Genomic DNA, 11,234 nt, shown 5'->3' on the forward strand with positions numbered 1-11,234 from the left:
AAACTAAATTTCTTCTATAAGTAACAAACTTTTAAACATTCTTCTTTACAAAATAAACTTATTTTGTACTTAAAAACAGTCATGTTGTATATAAAATAAGTAATTAGCTAACTTATACATAATAGAAACAATTATACTTATTAGTCGTCAGAAACAACTTTGGCACTATCAATATTATGCTCTCGACAAATAACTTTTTGCATTTTTTGCACGATGCATTGCCTTTCGCTTATTTTAGAGGGGCAGTAAGTACAGTAAGTACGTTTTTTCGTTACTGGCTCTTCAGTACTGTCATCTGATGTACCAGGCACTTCATTTGGAAAATATTAGAGATATTATCGCGCAATATCTCTTCAAAGTAGAGCTTCTAAACGCTTACGCATAAACGATACGTCAGGCTCATGTAAAGGTTTCTCATAAATTTTTTGCGACTTTGAACCTTTTCTCCCTGCTACTGACATTATGGCTGTATATAATAAAAGAATTTATGCAGCAATGTTTATCATTCCGTAAATAATGCATAGGCCACTATTCGTCTTCCTACTGCAGTCATCACAGAACACATTGGTCTAGCGTGTCCATCCGCTTTAGTTTGATTATAATACATAACCATTGCGGTTACCGGTACTTTCGTTGATAGAAGCATCTCATCACAGATGATATAAGTATCCATCTTAGCTGGCTTCGGTTATATGAGACGAGAGTAAGGGGTCCGTCAAAACAAAACATCGATGTTCCATGGCTGGAGCGACTGTTTTTCAGTACTTCGGTATTCGCGTTGTTGATCGCACGGTTACAATGGTTACTTATACGGTTCTTGTAGTAATTTTTTGCCAAAGGGATGAGGTGAACCAATTGTCAACGTAATATTACGACAACTACCGTGCACAGGCTTTGATAATCCTTCACGTAGTATTAGATACTCGGCGGAAATAAGCAATTATCAATATTTGTAAGTAAAATAGGCCATCTAGCTTTTTGGATATACATCCTAAACGGACACCGTCCTCTAAAACAAGTAACTGTTCATCTATGGTCAAATGAGCCCCTGGAGTGTAATTTTGTATGCACTGATGATAAAGAATCCATTTTTCTAACAGGAGTAAATACATCGTTTTCTCGAAGTGTGGGCGTATACTTTTGTCATCCATTCTAAGAATCGTATCAAAAATCAAAACGATCACGACTCATTACAGAGACGTACACCATTGAAAGATCGATCAAGAGGTCATCTGTGACATGTGTTATTTTTCTCACTGCTGTCATTACCAGAATACCAAAGAAAGCATAGATTTCATCTTCATTCGTGTCACATGTAGCACCTGTCATAGATTCGACGTTTCAATGATATCTCAGCATTTGTCCATTTACTTTCCGAAATTATCTGATCAGTAAAATAGTTTGAAGCATAAAAGTGGGTCATATATATTGCGGCACATACCGTCGGACCTCGAATTAAAAATTTCATGAGAGATTGTCGTAACTTAAAGTTGAAAAATGTACTACCTCTAATAGTTCTGTCAAGGCAAATTTTGTTAAAAATGAGATGGTGTTAATAACATTTTTTCGTCTAATTTATACGTAGTTGTACTTCATGACTATCATAAGCTCTTTGATCGCTCTGGACTCATCTTCAATATATTATATTTCAGTAAATCTCAAAAGCTGTCATCGCTTTCGAAACAGAGAGGAGCTATCCAAAGACACATTTATTATATATTAGTACATATCTATCGAAATATATAATATAATTATCACGAGTAGAACTTAACAATATAATTATCTATGAAAATTTATCACGTAAAAGAAATTATTGAACTGTAAAAAATATAATTATTAAAGAACGCAAATAATTTAAAAGAGGTATAAAAATAATTTAATTACATTATTTATAAACATGCTATAGTTATAGTCATGGCCATGGGAACAGAGTTACGTACTATAGATGATATTCATTTGTTGAAAATGGAGGCGTGATGGAGGTGCAGTTGTCGCAAGACTGGGATTTTCGAGTTTGCGGTTGTGACGATTTACACGTGAGTGTGCTTATATAAATACTCGCTTCGTAATCTGTATTGATTGAAATGTTATTTGCTTAGGTTTATATCACATTACATCTCATGTTGTTGTGTATATTTGAGGGAGAGACGGCGAATCTCTTGGTAGCTGCGGAATATGATATTACCATGCCCGAGTCAGATATGAGGCATGGTTACATTATTTATCAAGATTTACACAAATTATAATTAATTGACAGTGTTTTTCTTAGCTTTATTGATATATCTGTTTGTAAGTTTTATCTGTTATTTCATTGTCAACATGGTTGGTCAGCGTTATACAAAACGGTGCCAACATGAAGTGCGTGGTAGGTGTATATAGATGTTAGTTTTCGAGTTATTTCAGTTTAATATATTTATCAGTTCCCAAGTATTTTTTACAAATTGTCGCATTTGTACATTTTGTATACAAATTCTTATTAATTACAAATTAAATGTTGTTTTAGATGAAAAATGGCTGGAAACAAGATGAGTACCAAAACAAAGGGGAAAGAAGATAAGAGTAAAGCTAATAATAAGGCTATAGGTCAACCTAGTGAAGAGGCAGATGAAACTGACTTTGCTTTGCTTAGAAAGCCTATACATACAAGCATTACAGGATTTGGTCAAGCAAGGAAAATATTTGACTTAGCAACTGAAGAAGTAAGTCTCTTACAATATTTATTTACATGTGAGGTTTTGAATTATACTATTATATATTCACATTTAATATTGATTGTTTTTTTTTTAATTTAAATAATGTTAATAATTGTATTTGCATATTTTCAGCTGAAAGATTTACTCTCAAATGAATGTGACTTACTTTATGAATGCAAAGTATGCCGTAATATATTTAGGAGTTTGGCTAATTTTATATCTCATAAACGTGTTTATTGTAAAGAGAAGTTCAGTTCATCGTTACATAGTCATTTTATCAAAGCTACTTCAACGGTGAGTATCATTTGCATAATACAATTTTTTGTGAACCAGTTCGATTTAAATGTTGAAATTTTATGACCCACATTATATCATTACAGGTTACTGAAATTATGAAAATTAAACAATTAGAAGAAGGATATCAAGAATCTTTAAAGGAAACAATAGAAGCTGAAAATAAAGAGACTGATGACATAGATGAAAGGGTACCATTAACTAAGGATTTGACTGCAATTGTAGAAAAAATTGCACAGCACAAAGGTGTACATAACAATAGCAAAGATGAGCCACAAATTGCACTGCAGAAGATACCAAATAGTTCAGTAGCAATGTTCCAAAATGTTCAGATGTGTGAAGACAAACCAAAAAGAAAATATGAGAGTACAAGTATGTTATCATAATTATAATATGCATTATTTTCTATGATACCTTTTTATTCTTTATTTATATCTATTATAATTTATTATAATAATGTTGACAAAAAATTTGCATTAAAATAGCTTTAAAAGGCTTTTCTTATTTATTTAAAGGTTATTTATTTATTTATTAAAGCTGGAAAATTTAGCAAAGTCTTAAATGTCTTCTATCTTGTAACATGTAACAATCTTAGTTTCATTATGCCAATAACATTTTTACATTCAGAAATGGTGGTACTCAAAATGTCATTATTGTTTCCATAATTTTTATATTAGTAATGAAGTAAGATTATTCACAATTATAGCGATAACGCGAAATCTTGTATATTGTGTCAATTTCCCATTTATGCATTGCTTGCCCTGTCACATAAAAATACTTGTAGCTGTACCTATGCTACTCTTGTAAATAAGTGTAAATCTTGATAAAATTAGTTCTCATTCCATGTTCTTTTAGATCTTGTCTAAGTTGGATCCACATAAAATTTTTGTGGAAGTTCAGTAAAATTCCTAGTGTGAAGGAATAAGCTACATGCTGAAAGTGTGATATTAAATGCTTTGCCATTACCTACTGATACGACAAATTATATTATTTATTTAATTCAAATAAATATCTTCTGTTTTCAATCATTAAAAATAATAAACTTGGTTTATTTTTGTCTTAGGTGAATGAGCTCGACAAAATTTTATCAAGGGACATAGCTGTTTTACAAAGTGATGGCAATTTCAAAATAAAAAGCTCTGCGGCGGAAGATTCTGATAGCGTTATTCAAATAAGTGATGACGATGAGAACGATGACGCCGACATACTGAAATGCAAAATCTGTAAGTTTCTATAACAATATTATAAAAAGTAGTTTTGAATTTCGCGCAAAAAATATGTATTGTACATTTTAGATACCTACTTCATCCACTTTCATGACCACTTAAACTACATAATTTCGGAGTTTTGATGTTTTTGTACTTATGGGGTCACCTGGATGGTAAAGGATGGTAGAAGTAACCAGGTGTTGACGCGGTAAGAGTCCTTTTATGTGATTGGATAGTTCTAAACTGTGATTGGTTGATTAAAATCTGGAAGAAGTCGCCGTTGTTGTATCAGAATACCTTTTTACCCGACTGCCAGGAGGGTTATTTTAATAATATATTTTGTTATGTTTCAGGTGACATGCAGTTCTCGACTCAAAAAACTCTAAAATTCCATATGAAGTACAAGCATGTGGAAAGTCGCCTTGTATACCCGTGCCCCGATTGTCTGGAGATATTTTCTACTTCGTGGAGTGTATATAGACATCTGTTCAAAGTGCACAGGTAAATATGCAGCCATTATACCCATCACGAAATGTGTAATGGCTCATTTGCATAGTGTTCAAAGAATTATGTCTGAAGATTGAACATTGTAACATGATAGGGTGACTTGATTTTGTAAGTAAATACTGCACAGAAGCTCTCGAATGTTTTCGTCACTTAACCGAAAACTTGCGCAAGCTATTTTTCTAAATACTCACAAATACATGAGGCAAATGTTTTTATTTTTTTAGGAAAACAGCGGCCCAGATTAGAAGGCTGAGGGAGTCAATTCAAGCAAAGGCATTCAAAATGAATAACCCTCCTGCCTTCTATGAAAAACGTAAAAATAACATGAAGTCAGCAACTGCTGCGCCTAAGATCACTGAAGAAGAAAGAATAGATCAAGAAAATCAGGTAAGGAAGTGATAGTTCGTTAATTAGTAGCGTATTTTAATGTGTTGACATATATTTTTTATTCGGAGACGTCTTAAGGATTACGGTCAGCCCAGGATTCCTTTAAAGTTGTAGGTGGAAGTGTCAAATTTCTATAAAAGTTGTCTCATCTACCGGAATCTATGTTTTAATAAGCTGCTGTCTGCGGTTTTACCCGATAATTTCTAGTTATATAACATGTACTCTTTCGATGTACCTGAAGATATAACTAGCCTGTCAATCTAGGTTGTCGGCTTGTCTCAATACCAAATTCTATCAAAATCGTTTGTTCCATTCATTTGAGCGTGAAAAGTTTAGCCCTTTTATAAGTACTTGTGTACCCTGTAGGCTTGGATGGACAACATGGAGGGTGACGGCGAGCTGCCGCGCTGCGGCGGGTGCGGGCGCACGTTCGAGCGGCGCGCGGCGCTGGCGGCGCACACGCACACGTGCCAGCCGCGCAGCCGCGCGCTCGCGCGCCGCCCCGACGCCAAGCGCATCGAGATACAGATCCGCAAGGACTACAACAAGGGGCCGCCGCCCAACATCGTCGCCGCCATACCCAATAAACCTACGGAAAATAATGGTATTATTATATAAATATATGTTTGTTTCTTACATTTCATACAAATATTGATTTTTAATTGTCAATTTTTTTTCACAGAAAATAAAGCACCTAAGGAAGATCCACCACCAGTCTTAGTGAAATCAAGCCCAAATAAGGAAGAAGAAAAATCAATTCCTGTTGTCGAAGAAGTTGAAGAAACCATGGATATTAGTGAGGACGAACAAAAGTCTAATGACGCCAGTGAATCTCCTGAACTAGAATTAGACCAAGAGGCAGAACTAGAACCAGAACCAGAAAAAGCACAAGTAGAACTTTCGAAACTAACAATAAGACTACCATTTGCTCATCAGGCAGAAAAGAACAATCTTATGGCTTTCAGACAGAGACTGCAGTCAGAAGTAGAATTAAACAAATTGTTATGTAAACGATGTGATGGACAGTTTGGTGAAGTACAAGAATTATTTGATCACGTCGCCGATCATATTAAATGGTATCGCTATGCTTGTAAATTATGTAATTTCAAGCATTACTATTTTGACAAGTTACCTGAACATGTCAAAGTGGTTCACAAACTTAAAGGTGATAAAGACTTTTATTACAGTACCGTTAAAGCAGTTAATGGTACTGAAGCCATGGAACTTTGTTTACCTCCTGAGGAACTTCCCGAGACTAATGATACTAGTCCTGATTCAAGACGTCCTAGCCGATGTTCCAGCGATTCTAGTCGTTTATCGGATGACAGCTCATCCAGTAGTACAAGGGTTGAAGGCATAACGAGGAAAAGAAAATTATACCAAACAAAAAACAATTCAAAGCGAAGAAAAGAAATTTTGGCCAAAGGTAGTAAAAAATCCAAATTCTTTTGTGTATGTAATCCAGATATGTTTATTTTATTTAATATTCTTTTTTTATTATTTTTAGGCGGACAAGGTAAGCACACTGACAATTCTGTGGACAAAAATAATAGGCTTGAAGAAAATGATTCTTCGAGCATCAAAAACTTCGAAGAGAATTCCTCAGATATAGATGAAATCGAAGAAAAAATTGCGAAAAGGCGAGGTACTTTAAAAGAAGACAAGTCGTCCGTAGCATCTAGAAGACCTGTAAGAAGAAAAACAAAGCCCAAAAATGAAGATTTCGAATACGATCTATCAAATCTATTAAAATTGGAAGCTCAGGGATATAGAGATTCATTAACAATGGCTCAGAAGGTGTCTCAAACAAAACGCAGGGTTCAACAAGAAATTAATTATGAGAACGCGAATAAAGAATGCTGTGGAGCACTAACCGCACTATCTAAAAAATCTGTCGAAAGAGCTAGTGCGCACATGAAAACTAATTTCCCAAGTGCCGTTCAGAAGGATGTTAGAACCCAAAACGTTTTCGTTAGACCTATGTTACCTAAAATTATCTCCAAAGTAACTCAAAAACCAGACAATTGTGAAGAACCTAAAGAATCTAGTCCTAGTAAAGAAAATGTATCCAGTAAACTGCCCCTTGAAGAACCTGAAAAAGGTAAAGATAAGGTATCTAAAGATAACTCTGTTGATAGCCCTCAGAAAGCAACAGATGACGCCGAGTCAGTGGCAGAGGTAAATCAAAGTACAGTTTCTGCTCAACCTAAAAGTCCAACCACACCTAGTGAAACTGTTAAACCCAAAAACATACCATCTGTGGTTCCAATTAAATTTCGTCGCCAAAGTTTAGATGTTATGAAAAATCCCCTCATCAATAAAAGTATTAGTGATTTTACAAAATCTGGCATGAAAACGAAAATATTAGTTATCAAACCAATTAATAGAAATAAAGACGGTAAACAAACTTTGAACACTCCACTGAAATTTCAAACAATTAAACTAAAAGATCCTAACAAAAATTCTTGTAATGAAGAAAAGGATCAAGTTGTAGTAGTTAAAGTCCCTAAAGTTGATTGTGCTATCGCTCGACCAACGACCGAGGTTCCTAACAAAAATACTGAAAAGACTTTGCAAATAGATAAACCAACAGTAAGCGAAAATAGTTCAACACCCTGTGCTAATGATAAGAGTAGTACAGATGCAGATGATCTGGAAATAGTCAAACCCACTGATGTTGATGGTGATAATGCAAGTATGAACAATAATATTGGAGATGAACTTAGTGAAGTTAACGATGATGTGGTCATCAAAGAAGAAATTAAAGAATCTGCAAAGAATGACACTGTAGAACTTTAAGACAGAACTGTGTAATATATTGACATATTTTTTGTTGAAATTACCTTTGTTTATGCTTTAAAGCACATTTAGTTTATTTTCGTTAATTACCTAGAATTTAGGATAGGTAGATAGGTAGACAAAATAACAAATAAAGTTACTTTAGTAAGAAATTATAGTTTGTGTTATTATTGTATTCCCATTATGAAACTTTTAAGAGTGAAATTAGGTGTGGTGATCACAAGACCCATCAAAGACACACACCAAGGGAAGAGTAAGCGTAAACGTAAGTAATTTTGCAGTTAAGAACTTGCTCTACCATTAGCAAGTTTTTTATATCCATACCTTTTGGACGAGTAAAGTAAGAGGTCTTTCCTGTTATCCGGCGACTGCCAGAATGATAAGGTTTTGAGTAATTTAATGAGTTACTTCCATCGTCACATAACGGTGACAAATTGTTTTTCGACATATTTTTTTACAGAGATATTTACATTTTTCAGATTCGTTATCATAGGTGTAGTTAGTAGGGACCTACTATCTATAGGTACTCGTCTCCAAAAAGGGCCCTTACCCCCTAACAACGGGTAAATAACTCGATCGGTGCATTTGCCATCTTAGTACCATAATAATATTGTCTTATTAATCATACCTTCTTATTAAATTTAATGAAATCTGTTACCCCCTTAAGAATTAAACCTATTTTGATTCAATGATATAAGGTATCATCGTATTATCGAATTAAAATAACATGTAGGTAGGTATATGACATAATATGACCCATTTATGCGATGTAGGAAATGACCTTGGAAAAAAATGTGATTGACCTAGGTAGGTAGGGCCTACCCAAAACCTACTTACATGTAGATTTTAGTAGAGCTAGATTATTCATAAGTTTTTGGTCTAGGAAATCGTTTCATTTTACTATAATTCTTATTTGAACAAAAATAACAACAAACAGTAGTTTCACATAACAGTAGAAAATGTCAATGTAACCCACCTATTTCCTAAAGAGAGTTCTTTTGTGAGTGGTCACATATTATTATAGGGAACTAGGTATTTATGCAATGAACAAAGTAAACAGAAGTAAAACAACACCACACATACCTACTTAACCTCTTAGGTGGATGTTTTTAGCAACTGCTATGTTAATACCGATTGACACTTTTGTTAACTTTTACATAATATTTTACACTACTTTACATCAGCAAATAATTATTTGTTAAACGTTTTATTTATGTTTTTTCTACATTAGTACGCATTTTAACCTTGCGGCCTTGATGTTACATTTGAAAATTATGTAAGAGTGAGAAAAGTAATTTTAACGCTATATGATAATATTTCGCAGCTACAATTATTAGGACTAAACATTCAATTAAAACTATTTTTATCCACGTTTAAAAGCCCGGCCTTTATGAAAAAGATGTGGTGTTATGCAACAGAAAAAAGATTCGGTAAAATATTACTTGTAAGGTTTTCTACAAATTCGTATAAATATTGGTAAGCTTATCACTTTTGATAGAACGAGGAAGATCTAATTAGATTCCAATAAGTTTAAGAGTAACCTATGAGGTTTATGGATGGTACAGATCCCCGCGACATTACATATGAATACCGGAAATAATAAATATCATTATTATTTTCACTAACTTTTTTAGAAATAACTTCCACATACATTCACATCAACAGTCACAGTTATCTATCTGCCTTGTTCAATTGATTATAATTATGCATATGCAATAACTTATGTTGATGAAAAGATACATCATATTATTCAGTACATTTACGACTTGGCAAGGGTGTCTGCCTTGGCAACAACCTCTTCAATGGGTCCAACCATGTAGAAAGCTACTTCAGGTAGGTGATCATACTCGCCCTGCAGGATCTTAGAGAAGCCCTTGATAGTCTCCTCAAGGGGCACCAGCTTGCCAGCGTGTCCAGTGAACACCTCAGCAACCTGGAAGGGCTGTGACAGGAACCTCTGGATCTTACGGGCACGAGCCACAGTCAGCTTGTCTTCCTCAGACAATTCATCCATACCCAGGATAGCAATGATGTCCTGCAGAGACTTGTAGTCCTGAAGGATCTTCTGCACACCACGGGCAACATTGTAGTGCTCAGCTCCAATGATGTTGGGGTCCATGATACGGGAGGTGGAGTCAAGAGGGTCCACAGCGGGGTAGATACCCAACTCAGCAATGGCACGGGACAGCACAGTGGTGGCGTCCAAGTGAGCGAAAGTGGTGGCCGGGGCAGGGTCAGTCAAGTCATCAGCAGGCACGTAGATAGCCTGTACTGAGGTGATGGAACCCTTCTTGGTGGTGGTGATACGCTCCTGCATGGTACCCATGTCAGTGGCCAGAGTGGGTTGGTAACCTACAGCTGAGGGGATACGACCCAGCAGAGCAGATACCTCAGAACCAGCTGAGTGAAACGGATGTTGTCAAACGGAAGTTGTGTCAGTGAGTACGTCTTGTCCTTCCTGGTCACGGAAGTACTCAGCCACAGTCAGACCGGTCAGGGCGACACGGGCACGCGCGCCGGGGGGCTCGTTCATCTGACCGTACACAAGAGATACCTTCGAGGTCTTGTCCTTCAGGGAGATGACACCAGACTCAATCATTTCCTGGTACAAGTCGTTTCCTTCACGGGTACGCTCTCCTACACCCGCGAACACGGAGTAACCACCGTGAGCCTTGGCGACGTTGTTGATCAGTTCCATGATAAGTACGGTCTTACCGACTCCGGCACCGCCGAACAGACCGATCTTACCTCCCTTGGCGTAGGGAGCGAGCAGGTCCACGACCTTGATGCCAGTGACCAGGATCTCCTGTTGGACAGACATGTCCACGAACTCGGGTGCCTCGGCGTGGATGGCGGCGGTCTTGTCGGTCGGGATGGGACCGCGCTCGTCGATGGGCTCACCGATCACGTTGATGATGCGGCCGAGGGTCTCTGCGCCCACGGGGATACGGATGGGCGAGCCGCAGTCGAGTACGGGCTGGCCGCGGACCAGACCCTCAGTACCGTCCATGGCGATGGTGCGGACGGTGTTCTCTCCCAAGTGCTGCGCCACCTCCAGCACAAGCCGGGGCTGACGGTTCTGTACCTCCAGGGCATTTAGGATGGGTGGAAGGTTGTCTTCGAATTGTACATCCACTACGGCACCGATAACAGCGACCACCTTACCTTGCCCTTTGCCTGCTGCAGCTTTAGCATAGTCTCTCTTGTTAATGGCAGAAACAGTTGCGATTTTGGTACCCTCTGTAAGGGCTTTTTCAACAACCGATTTTGCAGCCAAAAGGCCACTTCCAACCCGACTTGCAGCCCCCAACATTTTGTTAATTTAGTACACTTGGGCGAATAGTCG

General features: G+C 36.9%; 2 pseudogenes; one reads left to right on the top strand and one right to left on the bottom strand.

The window, feature by feature from the left end:
• Positions 1–1,869: 1,869 nt before the first annotated feature.
• Positions 1,870–8,045, top strand: LOC113500443 (annotated as a pseudogene).
• A 1,469-nt stretch (positions 8,046–9,514) lies between these two features.
• On the bottom strand, positions 9,515–11,228 carry LOC113500444 (annotated as a pseudogene).
• Positions 11,229–11,234: the final 6 nt, after the last annotated feature.

The sequence above is a fragment of the Trichoplusia ni genome, chromosome 14 (assembly GCF_003590095.1).
Source record: "Trichoplusia ni isolate ovarian cell line Hi5 chromosome 14, tn1, whole genome shotgun sequence".
Classification (NCBI taxonomy): Eukaryota; Metazoa; Arthropoda; class Insecta; order Lepidoptera; family Noctuidae; genus Trichoplusia; species Trichoplusia ni.